Source organism: Anas acuta, chromosome 2 (genome assembly GCF_963932015.1).
Source record: "Anas acuta chromosome 2, bAnaAcu1.1, whole genome shotgun sequence".
NCBI classification, from domain to species: domain Eukaryota; kingdom Metazoa; phylum Chordata; class Aves; order Anseriformes; family Anatidae; genus Anas; species Anas acuta.
The window spans coordinates 155,328,619-155,348,350 of record NC_088980.1 but is presented as its reverse complement, the minus strand read 5'-3'; the positions used below and the strand labels follow the sequence as shown (position 1 = coordinate 155,348,350).

Genomic DNA, 19,732 nt, shown 5'->3' with positions numbered 1-19,732 from the left:
GGAAATACTATTAACACCTCCACCAAAGGGAATAGCTACAGGATGAATTCATCCTGTTAGATGTGAAATAACCCACACAACAGAAGGCTTGTGAAAACTAGCTTTGGTAGTGCTGGTGCTGTCTGAGTTACTAAATTTTACAGTAAGCTTTGAAATGAGCCACCATTAATGCAATAGAGACTGTGAAACAAATGGACCAACGATGCACACCTGATTCTGCAATAGATGTGTCATGGTCGTGGTGCTGAGATAAAAGCCCAAGAGACTTTGTAGTGAAGACTGTGTCTTTTATTAGGCTGACCATATATTTTACAAACAAAAACAACAAATAGAGACTCTTTCAGGATCACATGCCCTTGGAGTGGCCAGGAAGAAGGGCTTATGTGCCTGAAAGCTTTCTGCTTCTTTCCCTCAGCTATTTCCATCACTCTAATAAAAGATATGTGCTCTCCTCACAGTGTGTGGTGACTGACATCATACTGATCTAAATTGGGAAATTAGGAGAAAGCTCCTGTAAAGTGAAGAAACAGCATCCAGATAGGGGAAAAAATAAATATATATATATATAGTTATTTCAATATTGGGACATGAAAGTCTTACTTTCTTCTTATTTCTTTTTTCTTTTTTTTTTCTTTTTTATTTTTTTTTAATGTATATATTTAAATCTCTGATGATGTTGTTGGGATCATAGGATGAGGAGGCCGCACTGACAGAGACAGATAGCTTTTGCCTACAAGAATACCTAGCTTTATGGCACTAATTTAGGACAGGACAGGACAGGACAGGACAGGACAGGACAGGACAGGACAGGACAGGACAGGACAGAATAGAATAGAATAGAATAGAATAGAATAGAATAGAATAGAATAGAATAGAATAGAATAGAATAGTTCAGTTGGAACGGACCTACAAAAATCATCAAGTCCAACTGCCTGACTACTTCAGGGCTGACCAAAAAATTAAAGCATGTTATTATAGGAATTGTCCAAATTTCTCTTGAACGCTGACATACATGGGACATCAGCCACCTCCCCAGGAAGCCTGTTCCAGTGGTTGACCACCCTCATAGTAAAGAAATTTACTATTATTGAGGCTGCTGTGATGAGGGGGAATTTTTCCCCCCTCATTTGCAAAAAGGCCTCAGCTTTCTGATGGAGCACACATGCAAATAAAAACTGTACCAATAAGGAGGTGGGTGTAGTGGTGATGTGTAGGTACCAAGAGATTATCCATTTAATAGAGCCAAACACCTGGCTATTTAATAGAGGTCAGCAGCTAAATCAGTTAGAAATGGCTTAGGCAGGCATGTGGAAGCAGTGCTGAATTAGAAATAAGTGAATCCTAGCTTTGGCCACAAATGTGTGGAAAATGAAACTAAATTAAGTTGCTTCAGCCCTTTCACTGGCACAAACTGATATAAATTGGTTTCATTAAAAAACCCTAACATATTTTAAGGCTGCAGTCCTAACCTATTACGCTTTGTGTGGTTGCCGAAAGCTAGTAGCTTAGTGGCATTTTATGTAGAAAATGAACAGGGGACAAATAGAATTTTATTGCTTTCTAAATGAAAAGGCTGGGAAGTTTCAGAATAAAATTGATTTTCACATCTGGAAAAGTTCGCCTTATCATTAGCTCCGCGCTTGCTCTCTCTCTTTCTCTTCCATTTTTCACTCCATTGTTTTCCACTTATTTTGCAAGGCAGCCCTGTAATTTCCATTCTCACTCATTCATGTGCCCAAATTGTGTTTTCATTTTCTGAGTGCAACATTTGACAATGTTTGCACAGGGGCTGTTCAGCCGAACTGTTACTTGGATGGAGCGGGACAGGCACTGGCCTCTGCCTCATTTCACGCCTCTGGATGTAATACTTGCAACAGGTTTTGTTGGAAGATTTCCAAAAATCTCTATTTTGCAGTGGTAATTTGGCTCAAAATATTTAGAATAGCCTAACGTTATTCCAAACTTTTTATTTTTTCTTTTCTGGTAAATTGGCAAATTCCAGTTTAGTAAGGAAAGGGCTAAGGGAGTGTGTGCTCCCTTCCAGTTATCACAGAACTTGCAACGCGTTGTGCTTTGTGCCATATCATCATAGACTCATAGAATGGATTAGGTTGGAAAGGACCTTAAGGATCATCTAATTCCAATCCCCTGCCATGGGGGGGTCATTGAAAGAAGACTTACAAAGGAAAAGAGCAAGCCTTCCATCAACTGCTGCTTCATCTTCTGTGCAGGGTCCAGGATGCTTGTCCCTGTGGATGATGTTTTCTCACCCAGAGACAATCCAAGTGTGTTTTGCTTGATGTGACCTGTACCTCTTTTAGCAACAAATGTAGTAATGTATATTTCAGATATTATTGGCATGAGGTTTGCAGATATAAGGACTGCTTCTTCAGGGATTAAATCCCTCTCCCAAGAAGGTGCACACTGTGGTGGCTCTGTGAGGTAGGGTGGTTGGTGGTCCATGCAGAAGTAGAAGGGCATGGACTGAAGAAACATTTCAGACAGTGTAGCTTGCTGAATAATAATAATAATAATAATAATAATAATAATAATAATAATAATAATAATAATAATAATAATAATAATAATAATAATAATAATAATAATAATAATAATAAATAATTAATAATAATAATGAGAGGCATACCTGTGTATAATCTGGAGATGGTGAGGACATCACTCCCCTGTGAATGTAGACTGCTGGTTGGAGTGCTTTGTGCACCTTTCTGAGCCATGCTGAGCTAGCTAGAGCTTGTTTTTTTTACTCGTTTCCATATCTTTTGGAAACGGGGAGAAAATCATGTTTGAAAGCAGAGCTCCATGTTGGGAAAAAAAAACAAAAACAAACAAAAAAATCACTCATAATGGCTCTCCTTGGCAACGGTCAAACTCTCATTTCATCCCTGGGCATCGTCCCTCTGTGTGAGACAGGTGGTGGGTTATGGAGAAGTTGTGTTTGCTGGAGTCTGTACTGCCCCTGCCCACGCTGCTAGCTCTGTGCTGCTTTCATTAATTGGCTTCTCATTAAAAGGAGCACATTCTTCCCTCGACCACAATAAAGTGTTATTGCAATGGTCAGCTGTGAGTTTGGGCTAGTGATTACAGGGTATTCTTGGGTTTATTATGGCTTCCCAGCCAGTCTAGCACCAGTAAACTTCCATGCCTTCCCCTTCATTTTGGGTTGCTAAAGTCACATTAGGTAGACACAATTTTTCTAGCAAAGATATTCGTCCCAGAAGTTTTGTCTCCAGTGCTGTCAGCTGGTCATCTTTTACAAGCACTGAATGCAATTTAAAGTGAATAAATTCAGTAAGATGTTTTGCCAAGAATTACTCAGCTCTTCATGCCGAAATATTAATCGATAATACCTCTTTAAAACTTCTCCTCACTCCAATCATTTTTATGGTCCTGCAATTTACTGCGTGGAAGCAAGGTAGTTAAAGATAGAAAACATCTGTTAAGTGGCGTTACTATTAATATTTATCTGTCATTTACAGAGCTGCAAAAGGTGTGCACAGCACTTTCCCCTTGGTCAGCACGCCAGACAAGGCAGCCACTTTCCTAAGGACTGCAGTCGTGAATAGGTACAGGACAAAGAGACACTGTAGTAAGAGAAATGCCTTCAAATGGTCCCATGAATCTTTCTGCCAAGGATGCCCTGTACTTCCTGATTAGCCGCAGGGGGCTTTTGAAATGAAAAGGGAAGGAGCGTGCCTGAATTTGCAGGAAGACAGCACTAGACGTCAAACCCTAAGCAAGGAAGATTAATTTAGAAATAGAAAATAAAATAAAGTGATGTACAGGTGTGTGCAGGACACAGAGTTCTGAATTAGATCTTGGCAATATATATATATATTTTTTTCATTTTGTTTTGCTTTGTTTTCCCTCTGAAGCTTTCCAGGATTTAATTTATTATTCTCAATTTGCTCTGGAGCAAATCCAAAATATTTATGGTTTTGGTTTTTGTTTTTTTTTTTTTGGCTTCCTGTAATGAATATGCCTATTTTGGAAAATAAATAAATAAATAAATAAAATATTTCTCACACCAGTATTCTCAACAGCCTCACACCTAGCAAAATCTATTAGATGTCTGTAGGTGATCTAGGGTCCAGTCATTACTTCTCATTCCTCTGTATTCCAAGGGAAGAGTCTAATCAATAAAGCTGTTGGTTACTCTAGGTGCTTTTGGCAAGGAGTTGAGTATTCATTGATGATGGTTTTGTACCTGAATCTCCTATAGCCTGAGTGTTACGCTGCTTCAAAGCATCAGAGGAAGGCAAAGCAGCTCTCCCTGAATAGCTGCAAGCCTGCTGCTGAGAAACTTGCTGGGAGCCTTCAACTTGGGGATGGACTTGGGGACTGAGATATTCTTGTGGGCTGTTTGCCTACAGCATATTCCTCGAGGGTGTTTGTCTGTCTGTAACACCATCTAGATGCTTGAGCTGTGGAGCAATTCACCGGACACTTACAGACACTTCAAGGGAACATAAAATGTGATGATGAGTATGCACTGAAGGAGCACGAGGAGGAGAGACAGAGGCTGTATTTGTGAAGATGTAGAGCATGGTGTTTTATTTTGCTAGGTCACACTGAGGAAGGTCCTCTTTGTTGGCCTGTGTGTAGAGTCAGTGCTCCACAACAACGTTGTCTACCAAATCTCGTGAACTTGACCTTAATAAATTAGGAAACTGCACACAATATTTGCTCCCACATCCTGCTCCGTAATTGAGATAATTGTGCTCGGTCATGAAAGAAGTATGTGAATCAGCATGTAGGCAATTCTAATAAGGGAGTGAGTTTGGAGAAAAAGCATTGTTCAGGCTTCACTAGTTTTCAGACATTGAAAATAGCACAAATATGCTTTTATAACTGAGGTTCCAAATACTGGTAATTACACTGATTATGCAGAGGATGTCTTGTTTTCATATTTTATAAATCCTTTATTCCCCAACCATTGTAAGTGGACTAGGTTTTGCGTTTCTCTGATTAAAAATATATGAACAGAATCTCATTAGTTTCTATCTATTAACAGCAGGAGGAAAGCAATGTCAGAGCATTTGTGCTTGACTGGGGAAATCATGGTATCATGTGCTGAATGAAGGTATAGTAGTATCCAGTGTCCAAAAACTGAAAATGAAGGCTTGAAAAATAGGTACCACTGTAGAAATACTGGTCGGTCTTGGTCTTCCCAGGCTGTGTTTGATGAGCTTGTATGGGGTCTAGTGATGTTCTACCTTCTCCAAAACTTCAAACTGTGTTGGAAGTCTTGACAGAGATTTCATTCATGGGGGGATTTTAGACAAGATAATCTCTCTATCTCCCTCTATCTTTCTTCTATCTGTTATAACTTAAGAAGTTGTGTTTAGTATTGTTATTATTAATAATAATTTATTTATTTATTTTTATTCCAAATATGTTGTATATTCTAGCCCTACTTATGTTTGAGAGATATTTGCAGGTACTTTGCTTACGTCCACATTGCTCTGAATTTGTTCTTTTTCAAGATCTGGAACATTATAAAAAAACATGAAAGGTGCAAGGAAAGAATGTAATGGTCCCCTTCTGTCACACTGGGTAAATTACTGTCCCATACCAGGCAATAAGAGGAGCATTTGCAGGACACTCTTTAGTCACAGTTGCAGCTGGGTTTAAGAATGAGAAGCAATACTGTATTTGCACTCTTCTCTGGTTTGGCAGGTCTCATTGCTGCTGCTTGCACAGTTCATTTGCGTTAATGCTGGAATAAAAGCTAATTTCTCCTGGGAGAAGACAAATTCATGAACAGCAGGTCCATATCTCTTGGGAAGATCACTGAAGGGACAAACACTTGAATGTCAGAGCCTGAAGGAAAAGTCTTTAAACCTAGAATTGTATTCCTGGGTTGTTTGGTACCAGCTGGGCATACTGAGATTTACTGTGGCTGTAGTGAAGTCCTGGGTTTAAAGGACATTTCTAGAGCAAGCTGAAAACATCAGGAGCATCTCAGGCAGGGAGGACACAAGATGAGGACAAGCAGTTGAAGCAAATGTCGAGTGCACGCTCTGGTAGAGAAACACTAAGAGGAGGATGCAAGCAGATCTGGGGACCCCTGAATTGAAGAAAACAAATTTTATTTTTTTCTGCCCATGTGAGCACAAGGTGTGAGCTTCTTCCTTTGGATATACATGGGACATCACCTCCCATCCTCACCTCTCACCAGCCTCTGCAAATGCAGCCAGTAAAGGAGCTGCCATTTGCCTGTACAACGTGAACAGCCTTAAATTACTTTGTAAAGGGCCTTAAAGTGCAGTGTACTTCTGTGGCTCTGAAATCCTGAAGAGAATGTAAGAAAGTGGATTTCTGTGAGTAAATTGTGAATGAGTAGTTTTCTCTGAACGGTTGTTTAATTGAGCTGCAGCTGGAGCTGATTATGTTTGTTTTTCCTTCAGTGTCTCTCATTTCCTTTCGTTTCCGTTAATTCCTGCTTTCATTGGGTAACTGTTGCTGTACAAAATTTAAAGAGCAGTAAAAAAAATGAAAGAAGAAAACAAGAAAGAAAAAAAAAAGTGCATATTTTGGGAGCTTTTTATGACAGTTGTTCCTGAAGACACCTGTAAACTATTGAGCTGAATTGGGCTGCAGCTGCTGCTGACAGTGTGGGGTGTGAAGGAGAAGGGGTGTGACTCATTTTTCTGGTTGTTCTACCACCCTCTCCTTTAAGTTGCACCATGGGTGCTACGTTGCTTCTTTAGTTGGGTCTTTGGGTTGAGAAAGTTCTAGATTGATGTCGTTTTTGAGGGTAAACATTGCTTCCCACCTCAGTTTGGGAAGAGACAGGCCACTGTTAGAGATGGAGGTTGTGCGTTAAGGCATCTAAGGTGGCATCTATGGCATCGTTGCTGTGTATGAGAAGCTGACCTGCCTGAGAAGGCAACACATAAATAGGTAACAAACTCTATCTTATCTTTCCCATCATGTGAGCACTAAGTGAAGATGGTCAAGGTGTATTTATCAATGGGCAGGACCTTGGCATTTGTTTTCCTGCCCTGTGGACCATCTTCTCTGCTCTGCTTATGTTACAGAACAGATGCTAGAGAAAGATTAATCTAGGCTAGAACTAGGCTAAAAGCCCTAGCATAGGGCTGCTGTGTTAAATTTGTGAAATGTTACTCTCCCGAGGAAGCTTAATAATAGCAAAACAGAGGACACTGGGGTTTTCTGCAGGACTCCATGTCTTATTTTTGAAAATTAAGTTACTTTGCTTTTCCAACCCCCTGCCCTTTTTTTTTTTTTTGATTCCATGTCATACCCAAGGGAATACTCTTTGATTGTATATGACTTTCAAAGCTCCATCTTCTGTAAGTATAGTTCTTTCAGTAAAGACAGGGAGAGAAAAATCCTCCAGAGGACTTCAGAAGGATGGCAAAATCAAAATCTTGGTTGTTCTGAGGGAGGAAAAAAAAAGTGTGGGGGGAAAGAAAAAGATATTCACATGCTTCTGGTCACTGATTCCCATATGGACTGCATAAGTTCTTTTTTTTTTTTTCTTTTTTTTTTTTGTCTGGAAAAAGAAAGCTCCTTGCTCATTTATTGTATGCCACCTCTCTCCTCCACCCCAAAACCATTTCTCCTTGGCATCTCTCAACTTTTGAGTGCCACGGACAGCTAGCAGTCTGCATCTAGTGTTGTTTAAAAATTATTATGCAGAGACTAAGATGGAGGTCTCCTCTACTTTCTTCTGTGCAGGGTGATTCATTTCCCATCATAAAAATGTTTTTTCTTCACCTCCAGTAAAAACGTCTTATATGTCTTGCTCTCTTCTGAATTCCCTTTCTTTGGACGTCAGGTTTTGTCAGCCTGGGGCATTGTCCTTAATACGGCAAAAAATACCCTGTGGCTGAATTCCCAAGATCACCTCTGTGAAAGATAGTCATGCAGCCATTCTTTGTGTTAAGTATTTCTTCTATCAACAGCTGTTTCTCAACCACTTCAGTGTCACTAAATGTACCTGAACACATAAAACCAAAATGAGCCCAGTTTTCCCTTGAGTTTATGTCAATCCTATTTTTCTCAGTCATGCAACACTAAACAGATAACCGGGGTTTACAGTATGTCACCATGTCACAGCACCACATGGTAGCATGACAGCCTTGTGAAAAGATATCCTGTTTTAGCATTGCAACTGTGACTGCCTGCCATGTCTTTGAGCCGACCCTTGATAGCACACACATTCACTAAGAGGTGTCTGTGCAACGAGGTGGTAGCCTGGTCTTGGCCAGAGTTCTAGAAAGAAACTGGAGGAGAAGCAATTTAGGACCAAGTCACTTTAAATTACCCTTGATCAAATTTCTGTTCTTTGGGACTGCATTCTATTGTGGTTTCCCACATAGCTTTTCTAAAGCTCTTGTTACAAATGGAACTTTCCCCCAGTGACCAATGCTTTTAGAAAGCAGAGTTCCTTGGGGCATCATCCCTTTCTTTCCTCCAATTTGTAGTTGCACAACATGTGTGGTATTTTAATAGCACTGAATTAATAATTGTGGGTCCGTATCAAAACACTTTATTTTCCCCCAGTAATTGTGCCTAAGCGCTTATATGTGTAATAGAATAATGCTTCCTTACTTGGGTTTTAAGGGAAAATTCTGCCTTAAGGATGGATTCCCTGCTAGTCTACTTCCTGTGGAGTATCACCAACTCTTTGCATGGAATTAAAAGTCAAGGCAGAATTAGCCTTCAAATTCACAGCACCCAGACCATCTAGCCTTCATTTGTTGATTATCCCATCCAGATGGTGCAAGTATGTTCTTTGGGAGTATAACAAGGACCATATTTTTTTGCAACCCTTTATTAAAACATCACCTACCAGCTATCACTCCAGTGCAAAGTCTCAACTAATTGGCAACTAGACGAAAAAAAGCCTGCTTTGTACTGCTCTTTGGGGACCCAGAAATTGAAAGGGTTAATTTGTGCTTTCTGTCTGAGCTAGAGGAAAATCTTGTTTAGCTTTCTTTATGAGTGAGAAGCCAGTGCATCAATCCATGGCACCTCCTAGTCTGCTTGACATCCTGCTTTTTGTAATGAATACATTTCCTGCATTGCTGCATGCTTCTCCCAGTGTAGATATCTATGATTAATATGCCTTGTCTTTTATAAACAAACCTAATGCAAAGCCAATAATGTGAGTCTCATTTCTTTACTGCCAGCCCACAGCTCAGCTTTGTTTGAATATATATGTAAAGGAAGAAAAATGAATGTTCACTCAAGCTTGGGAGCTGGAGCCATAACAAATTTATGGGATGAAAAATGCACATCAATGTAAGGCAAATACAGCCTGGGAAGGTCTGTGCTGTGCTCCCCCCTGTATTTTACTTTTTTATACTAAGAAAACTGTGCTGTGCACCCAGCCAACAGATGTCATGCCATGCAAGCATACTGCAACATGCTGAAGTACCTGGTAAGCTTTTATCACTGACTGGATTCAATTATAGTATCAGAAATGATGAAAGCAGCAGTAACTGCTGTGATCGCGTCAACTGGACATCAGCCAGTGGATTTCACCCAGTTCAGGTTTCTCTTGAACTAATTTACTTCAGAAGAAGAGGTAGAGGGAGGAATTGCAATTTTGAATCTTTAATCACAAAAGGGCCGACCACAACTTTCATCCTGTTGCTCCCTTCAGTGCTCAACATTCACATTAGATTTGAAATGTGAAGTTATCCATCTCAGGGTTCAACCATGGGATTTTACTTTTCACTTACATGCTCAATCAAAGGCCTTATTAACAAAGTCAGGTTCCCCAAGCAGCTGTGTCCTGGGGCCAAAGCAGACCTCAGTTTCTCTTTGATGAGGAAAATTGATGCAACTTCCAAATTTCCAGAACCTGCCCTAAGAGACCAGATGTGTTGGTCTTTTTTTTTTTTTTTTTTTTTTTTTTTGGTTGGTTGGTTGTATGCTTGCTTGCTTTTTCATCTTTTCCTTTTTTTCCCTTTCTCCTTTCCCCTTCTCCTTTTGTTTCTTTCTTTCAACCTCTGTCTTTCAGTTACACTGCAGAGTTTTTCTGGACTCCTTCCTGTTTGTCAAAACTTTTCATGGTTTGGATGTGGATCTGTGGATCTCAGCACTGAAATAACAAATGCTACTATCAAAATATTTTCATTCCTACTTTGGCATCTTACATTCCAGCCTTCATGTCCTTATGGCAGCTCCTGTTGACCTGATCATTCATTCTGACCCCTAAGCATTTATAGAGTCACCCAGGCAAAAATCACCATCGTTACCCATCTTATCGGTATGGCCTGAATTTTGTATTCATTTGTGTGGGTTTCCATTTGGCCCTGTTGAATGCTTTCATCTTGTAGAGATCTCCTGAACCTTCTGCAGGAGGGATCTTGCAAGGAGTCGAGTCCAACAGGATAGATTTGTCATTTTACTAACAGAAATACCCAATGGGGGAAGTACGTCTGTAGAAAACATACAGACTCTCTCTCTTTTGGACTATTTCCCTAGTTACTTGAACAACCTGAGACTACTGTGTTTGGACAGCCTTTGATTCCTATCATATGCACATTGCACCAGTTCAGACATTCATTTTATAATAATACAGATTAGCCTCACCACACAACATAGTACTGTGTCCTCAACAAAAGGGACATCACATTCAAAGATCTGTTTTCCAAAAACTGGTAATGACTGGCATTGATTTATATTAATTTTCTTTAATTCTTTATTAATGGAGTCCTATATCAGTTACTCTATTATTTTGACTAAGATCAATGTTGGAGTGGCAAGCCTGTAATTACCTGGGTCATCCCTTTTATGATCTGACTACATCATCTGGCTTCTTCCCAAAGAATGAACAAAAATTGTATTGCATGCTCTCACTTTTTTTTTTAGCTGTTTTATTGTTACTCTTCAAATATTGCAAGTAAAATTGGAATTTAGTTTAAGATGCATTTTCCTTTTATTATATCTTGAAAATTCCTCTTTATTGTCCTACTATTACCAGTCAGAGGTTTTTGTGATATGCTTTAGAGCTCTGCAGACTAATTTGCTTCATTTTCTATACTCTGATTAATATTCATTCCTGTTTTCAAAATACCTGAGGAATTTCACTGACAAAACTGTGCAGAAAAGAGAGGCATGGAAAATCAGTCCTTTTCAGGCAAAGGGTTCCAACTAGCAATTTGATATAAAAATGTGATTCAGTTAAAATTTAGGTTCCTAGACAAGGATATAGAACTCTTCAGTTTCTCATAGGGCCACAAGTTGATTACAGAATCAAAAAATGTTTTCCACTTCTTATATTCTGGAACAAATTTCACTGCTCAGGGAAGAATTATTTATTTCAGTGGCCTTCTCATTCAGTAGATAATGGTTTAAAAGCAAAACTGAATAGAGAGTATTGTCAGTGTGCAAATAATTCTTTTACCATGGAGAACTTTCCACTCTTGATGAGATTTTGAAATTCATATTCCTTGTAATTTACATAGTAGGAAATAAGTAGAGACAATAATTGAGTTACCCAAGTGAACACACAGTAAATTTTTTTTGCAGAGCTGGGAGTGGAAACCTGACTTCTCCATGTCCAGAAGGCTATATTTCTTGCTGAGGAGAAAAAAAAAAAAGATAGATGCTTACACACTTTTCATGTCTTTCAATTCTATTTAGCAAACAATTTGGGTAGGAAATATATATATATATATATTTCTATATATATAAAAAATGTGTGTGACACTTTTGGAGACAATATATACGAATTAGAGTAGGTCATGATGAGTATGCAAGAGATTATCTTGAAGGGTTTGCTAATGACTTTAAGTTTCCAATAATTTGGAGTGGTTATTTTGAAACTGTTAGAAAAATATGTTGAGTCTCCTAAATTTCATTTTGGTGAATGAAAATAAGCTTCGATAAAGAATGGAAACAGAAAGTAGCTTATGTCCAAAATGGACAATTCCTGATCTAGTGGAAGGTATGGGTTGGAATTAGATGATCTTCAATGTTCCTTCCAACTAAAACCATTCTCTGACAGGAATGTTGAAGATAAGGGAGAAACTGAAATTTCTAAAACACATTGCTTATTATATGTTTCCATTTCATTTCCAAAGTGCCATTTTTCAAAAGCTTCTTGTCAAGAAGAGCTCCTATTATTTAAATGAAAATGCTGTTGCATGGATACTAGGGCAGAAAAGTATTTTATATTAAACATTTTTGCTATGGGAATTGGAAAACACATTGATTTGTCTGACATCATGTCCTAGACTTCTTGCAAGCATCTTCTTGCAACAATGAAGGTTTTTTTAAGGTTTTCTTCTGTAGGAGGAAGGCCTTTGTGGATGAGCTAGTGAAGGACACTTCAGGGAGAACTTACAGCAGTTGACTTCACACATTTAGTTTGAGGCACGTAAATCAGGGCTCAAATCTTTGTGGTATCAAATGACCTACTGGAGCAATAATTCTTCTTTTTTGACTGTGACAGAGTCTTGGTGAAGGTCCAGCTAAGATGCTTAAGGCTGATTGCTGAGGTTGAAAGGTGTGAGTGGCTTTTTACTCAAGGGAGGCCTAATGAGCAGCATGGAAGAGTGCATGGAAATTAGGGTAGCATCTGGCAGAAGGGATGCTCATCCTATAAAGTAGTAACAGAATGAAGCAAAGGAGGTCCACAATTAAATGAGACATTGTCAGGTGAGCACAGAGAATTAGTAAATGCTGACATTTTCAGCACACAAGAAGAAGGAATTTGAAAGATGAGGTAGGTCTTCTGAGAAGTCAGGAATGTGAAAAGTTGAGAGTTGGAGAAGTGGTTGCAATGGCCATAATGGGATAAGAGGGTTATTTATCCAACCTTTCCTGATAGATCAAGTGCTCAAAGATTTTTGTCATTGTTATATCTCTCCCCAGACTACTCCTAGTTTATATCTACAGTTTTTAAAGTGCAATGCCAAAAATGAATATATCACTTTACTTCATCAACAGTGAGTTTGCTTGAAAAATCTGTTCTGAGTTACTGATAATATTTCCATCAAAACATTCCAAAATAAGATTTATTTTTCTTGTACAACATTACATCATTGATTTGTAAGGAGCTTGAGGTTCCCTTTCAGCATCAGATTCTTTTCTAATATCTTGACAAGCAAACAAGCTTGTATTTGTGCATTTAACTTCTTCATTAAGGGCATAGAAAACTGCATGATTCTATATTCAATTTCTTCCTCCCAATTTCACACATCTCTCCAAATTTCTTTTCAAGATCATTTTAGATTCCTGTACATTTAGATGCTTTTACATTTACTCAAGCGTGCTATCATTCACAAGCATTTAGGCATACTTTTTTTTTTCTTATTATTAAAACAAGTCAGTGCTTGCATTTTGAATGGAATTGGACCTAAGAAACATCACTGAGAGATATCATTTAAGATCCTCTTTTAGTCAGACACTAAGAAGCCTTTGACAATTACTCTTCAAAAGTGATTTTCCAATCAGCCCTATCTTAATTGGAATTAGACCTTCATAACCTTACTGTGGAAAAAAACTTTTCCTAGCATCAGTTTTATAGCATCTTCTCTTACCTCCTTTCTCACCTGGCCTCTCACTAAGTTAGAAATTAAACTTGAATACTTTTGAATTATTTCCTCTTTCTGTATTACGTATTCATTTTATTTATTTCTCTTTAGGAAGATCATTACCTCCTGGATATTTTCAAATAGCTGCTTAATAATTTCTTCTAGCATCTGCCCACAAGTTGAAGTTAGGCTGACTAGTCTGTAATTTCCCAGCCGCCAACTTTGTTTTCCATAGGCGGGTTCTATATTTGTCCCTCTTCAGCCCTCTGGTACTTCTGAATCCTCCACAAGCTCTTGAAGATAATCAGTAATGACTCAGTTTGCTTCAGCTAGTTTCCTGCAAAATCTTCAAGGCCCAACTGAATCAAATGTCTCTGCCATCACAAAATACTTTAAAACCATTCTTCCTGTGAATCAACTTCAATCCAGTCTTCAGTTTTAAGATAAACTCAGTCAGCATCTAGTTGCAGGTTATCGTCTTTGCCAAGAGAAGCAAAACTTTTCCAGGATACTTCGTCCTTCTCTCCATCTTCCTGTACTAATTCTCCTTTTTTTTCGGTATTCTGATTTATAAAAACTTTATTTTCCTTCTAAAAGCTGGAGTGCATGAGTCACTGCCTCTTGACTCTGTTTGGGATACAGAGGGCTTCACTGGGGCTCCTCTGTAATGCTTCTTCCACAACCCATAGCAATAAACAAGGGAGTGACAAAGTGGCCTCATCTCTATTGTGTGGCTGCAATTGCTCATGGTGTCACACAGCAAACCATACCAGTGAAGCAATACAGATGATTTTAAACAAATAAATGAACAACAAAAAAAAATCCTCGCTGCCCTTGTGTAATTTCATAAATTCTTCCAAAGCATGTGTAGGTGAATCCTTCCAAAGCACGGTGGGGTGAATCTACCAGGTGCCTCAAGGAGACATAACATTTTCCCAAATCTCATAATTCCTCCTCTTCTGTGCAGGCTCAGGTGTTTACCAAGTGCTGTAATGAGGACATTCAGCTCAGTAACCTAGCAGAGAAATAAAAATCAAGAAAGAATTTACATTTTCTTCAGCACTAGTGACTTCAGATGCCTCTTGGAAGAGACAACCCAGCAGTAGACCTGGCACGTGAGAGCACATTGGTTGGTTAAGGAAGGACTAGGGTGTAGGAGTGGGACTCCTCTCTCCAAAGTGATGTATTTTTTGCATCTGCTCAACCAAGTTACACAGCTTCATCCTGAGAAGAGAATAATTTCCTTAAGTGTCATGGCAGAGATGGACATCTGGGAACCTCTTACACTTGTTTTGCAGCCAGATAAAACCTCTTCTGACCATCACTCTGGGGGCTTCTTCCTGCAGACTTTACTAGGCTTTGGATCAGCCCCAGGGAATACAGCAGTCAGAGTTTCCTAACCTTCTGCAGTCTTAATTTTCATGTAATGCTCCAGCTGTAGTTTTGCCTTGCGCATAATGTCTGGAAACAGCAATAATAATGATAGAAAGGGCTATGCAAAGCATCTGAAAAGGAAGCTCATTCACTTGTTTGCATGCCCGCCCCCCAAGCCCCATTTATTCCTTTAAATAATATAGATTACATTCAATGCTAAGAAGCAAGTCTATGATTTTCGGAAGTGCTGAGCTCCCATTGTCTTCAGTGGGCGTCGTGGCTGCTCAGCATTTCTGAAAACCAGACTCATAATGATCAGCATGTTGAGAAAATACTTAACAGCTAAATCTTTCCTGTCCCCTCCTTTCCATCCCCAAGCCAAGAGACAGCTTCTCCCTATCCCACAACCTGCTCCCTGTAGTATGACCATCCTCATCACTCTGTCCCACCGCTCTCAATTCCCTTTCACCTAATGTCTTGAAGGTCATGGTCTTCACCTGGAGCCCATTTGGTGGGATTCATCTGATTAGCTGCGGATGTCTGCCATGTGGGTGTCTGCATCTGGGCAAGTTGCCCTAGACTCCATTTGTAGTCAATGCAGAGTGAGTCAGCAGAGTCAATGGAGCTTGGGGCGTGATTTCACATCCCAAAATAAGCATCTACATTTGGTCAGATGACTCACACTCAGAACACCATTGACTATATTTACTATACCTCCAGCATCTTCAATGGGAATCCAGACAAGGAGCTCAGGTGGGACAGCTGCATCAGGACCTCAAAGTGAGATGAAATGAATCCCATCCCTTTTGTGAACTAGTAGAGCAGCTCGCTGCATATATCACATTCACCTCCATCTTTAAGAACTCTTTCTGTCTCAGTGCCTACAGGGAATGAATCAAGTAATAAAGGGTAGTGAAGTGGAAATATGATGGTAGGTCATAACAGAAAGTCAGCCCAAACCTTAGGTTGGATAAATTGGAGCAGTTTTATTGATTCCTCTGGAATCTCTCTCCTATAACAATTTAGCTTAATAGAATTAAAAAAAGAAAAAAGAAACAAAAGCTAAATATGCCCATGAACTGTCAAGGCGTATTATCTTTCTGTGTGGATTTATGGTTCACCATATTTTCCTTCCAATTTCAGTATTACTGCCTAGATTAGAAGGCTTTCCCCAGTGGTAGGCAGTTCCTGCTCGTGAGCCCTTGCTGTTTGCTCTGAAATACTCCAGCAGCTCACTGATTTCAGATCATAAGGACTGGTGGGAAACTTCTGGGATCCCTTTCAGACTACAGGCAGGGTGTGATCTCTAGCAATGTGAGATCACATGTCAAGTATCCTCCCCCTCCTCTCCAGTGCAAACTCATCTTTATTAGTGGTGTGCCCCACCTAGAGATTTTAAATATTGGTTACTTCTGATTTCTGTGATAATTTAGGAACTAGACAGTATCCTGTGGGGCTAACTCTCAAACTTTTGTTTGAACAAATTAACGATCAACCTACAGCCTGAATATTACCCCAAAACAAAGTGACTTTACCTGGCGAATCCCAGAAACTCCAGATGCAGGCAAAAATCCTTGTCAATGCAGCTTAGCCATGTACAGAACAGCACAGCAGGAAGAGCAAGCAGACTTATGAAATAGATACATAAGAATCAGTGTGGAACACAGCAAAATAGAGAGTAATAATAATAAATTGAATTTAATTAGTTCTCCTCTGGTCTTCATTATTGCTATCTCCATCTTTTCCTTTTCCAGTTCATCAGGCATAAGCACAGATGCTATTGCTACTTTCTACATATTTAAAAGACAGAGCCCACCCCCTCCTCAGCCTTAAACATTTCCTCCTAACTCCCTCATTCATTACACCATCCAGTTTAAAATTGCCCCTCTGTGTTATAAAACCCACCATAAAGGGAGACCAGCCTCAGCCACAATATTCCTCTCTCTCTCTCTTTCATTATTAGCAGTCATTTCCTGGAGTATTTCTGCTGTCGGTGAGTCTTCCCTACAGCTCTGACTTTATCCTTGTGCTGCATTTGTTCTGACTCATTTCAAACATCAGCTGAAAACAGCTCATCTATCCCTGGCTTCTGCCTGTTAATTTCCCCTTTCCCCTGTTATTATTTAACTGTAATGGTATTTTTTAACCCTAAATTGTTTTTGTGGGCATAGTTAGTATGAAGAGTTTTTCATAAAGTAAAGTATCGCAGCAGGTAGACAATTTGTCATGTAATACAACAGCTAATGAGCATTTTAGATGTGGTTGGTCTGAGTCACTGAAAACAGACTGTGTTACTAAACCTCTCTTTTTATTAAGATTAAACAACACATTTGTTTACTCTGATGGAGAAAATGCAAAGCAACCAAACTGTCTCCTTGTCTTTCTTCCTCTTGTCTGTGCATGTAGATTTGTGAGTGTATTGCACCTACTGATGCACACAAATCATTGAACAATATAAAAATCTTCCATAATGAAGCCCTGAGATCCGTCGCTGGTGAAGGTTGTAGTGTCACTCAGGGACTCGTTGACAAGCTTTAAGGCAAGAGATGGATTCTCAAGAGCGAAAGAACTAACATCTATCAGGCATAATTGAGGAAATTAATAGCTTTGTGAAGTCTCTTCTTTGGTTAGCATCCCATGAAATGACAATAGATGTGGCAGGGTTTCACTTACAGCTTCTGCTTGATTTTTTTTTCCTTCTCACCGGTGTCTTGTGCACAACGTGTAAAGGGGCTTCCTCTACAAAATCAGCAGCAATTTTGGGATTGAAACAAAGATGTGAAAGGTGAAGATTGAAAAGTGCTCACCTTCCCCTCTGGTACTGCCTTTGAAAGAAGATTTCTTCGCATTTGGACATTGGTTTTGTTCCAGGTATTGCCTTGCTCACAGGAGGAATCAGCAGGGAGCTGGCGATGGGATCTGGAAGCCCTGACTTCTCCCCCCCCATCTTCAATTAGGCACTTTATGGCCCTTTTCTTTCCGCTTCTCAGCTATTCCTGGACAGCAATAGTTGTACTGCTACACTTAGTGCAGACAGAAGACACTTCAATTTTTCCTTGAAATGGGATCTCTTCTCTTTGCTTGCTGCTAAGGGAAGAAAATCTTCGGAAGAGAGGGAAGAGAGTTCTTCCACCAGAAGAGCTAGCAAAGAGGTGCTTTACATCCCCATTACTAGAAGAACAAAAAAGGCACTTTGGGCCAGCATCAGGACGGGCGGTTCTCCATATTTCTGACAACTCATTACTCTTGTTTTGTTTATGCTCTGAAGTGTAAACATGATAGTAAATTGTCAGCATCAGTGTCTTTACAAAGGACAGAAACCATTCAAGATACAGGCAGCATGAAGATGCTGCAGTAAGCAGGATAAGGTCATTGCTATTTAGAGCAAAGCAGTACTCACAGTCCTCACCAGACTGAGTGTTATAAGTAAGCAAAGTGAGAAAGTGGAGCCTGAACACAGATCCAGAGACACTAATCCCAAGTGTGGCACAGCATCCTGCCATACTGCCTTGCACATACCTTAAGCTGTTCTGCTTTTTTTTCCAAAACAGAGAGCTATCCTAACCATTTGATTTAGCACATTGAATCGGCCTCCTTAAAGCTTTTTCTTCAGCTTTAAAATAAAATTTGCTTATCTTTTCCACACGCTATTAAGTTTTTCAACATTATTTTTCCTAAATGACAGCACTGTTCCAGTATTCATCTCGTTACACCATTTACAGAGTAAACTGAGGTTGTGCTATTTGCTTTTACTTTTCTACTTTTTTAAATTTCACAGGTCTTCCAGGTCTATTAAAAATAAACATAAGTGGGTCAGTCTTCTTCTAAGAACATTGCTTTTTGTGGAACTTGCCTGATTTTCTCTTTGAGGACTTTCTTTGGGGGAAAAAATAGAAAAAGAAAAAAAAAAGGAAACAAAAATAATCTAAATTTCTTACTGTTTTCCCAACTGAACCAAGTATTTCTCATGTTTCTCACATATTAATGTTTTTGATCTGTGTACACTATATATCTTGTTAAATGTACTTAGTTTCTAGTTATAAGGACAGATAAAATATTCAGTCAGGGATTCAGGGACGTGTCGTCTTTGTGCACGGTGGGCTTTCTGTGCAATTGAGTTCCTAGCTCTTCTGAGGATAGAAGATGGTTCATCCTCTAGTTTTTCTAGATGCTTTCATTTTTGGTTTGTTTGTTATTGTTGTTGTTTTTCTCCATCTCAGATTTATTATTTATGGATGCATTTATTTATTTATTCTCTGGAGGAGTGAAAGTGTTGAAAATAAGACAGTTTAAAAAAAAAATAAAAATGCAACTGTGCTTGAGTCCCCAGAGTTTGTCTTGTGGAGAGAAAAGAGACGGCTGATACTTAGTCCCTACAGCCAGCATTATTTATTCATTATTTAAGAACATAGATGCATCAATTTATATCTTCACACCCATCAGTTTGTTCCTTCCCACACCACTTCCCACTCTGGCTGTTCCAGGGCTTCACAACTCTTATGTTGACAGCCTTCTCCTCATTTCCAGTCTGCATGTCTTTATGGCCAGTTTACAAGCATTTGTCCTTGTGACAACTTTTCCAGTTAGTTTAGCTATCTTGTCTTCCTCCCTTCTGTTTGCTTTCCTGCTTTACTTATAGAGTTTGGTCGTATCCCTTCTCAGCTTCATTCTGGTAGGCTAAACCAGCCATGGGTAGCATACACATACACATAAAATGAGACACTCCACCTTCAAAACATCTTTCATGAGATTTGAATTTGGTTTTGGTAGAATAATGACTAAAGTCAAAATCTCCCAAACCAGCCCTAATAAGTCAT

At 39.3% G+C, this 19,732-nt stretch overlaps 1 protein-coding gene and 1 long non-coding RNA gene across 5 annotated transcripts in view; one reads left to right on the top strand and one right to left on the bottom strand.

Annotated features, from left to right (window-relative positions):
• The window catches only part of TSNARE1 (t-SNARE domain containing 1), a 454,966-nt gene that overhangs the window by 323,400 nt on the left and 111,834 nt on the right, over window positions 1-19,732 (top strand). The window lies entirely within an intron of this gene.
• Window positions 13,054-15,377, bottom strand: LOC137851540 (uncharacterized). 2 transcript variants are annotated; one of them, XR_011093272.1, is made up of 3 exons: window positions 15,324-15,352; window positions 14,827-15,002; window positions 13,054-14,556 (listed from the first exon to the last, which is right to left on the bottom strand). It is a non-coding gene; the product is annotated as an uncharacterized lncRNA (long non-coding RNA). The 2 variants fall into 2 exon arrangements; XR_011093273.1 differs by lacking the exon at window positions 14,827-15,002 and having other exon boundaries at window positions 15,324-15,377.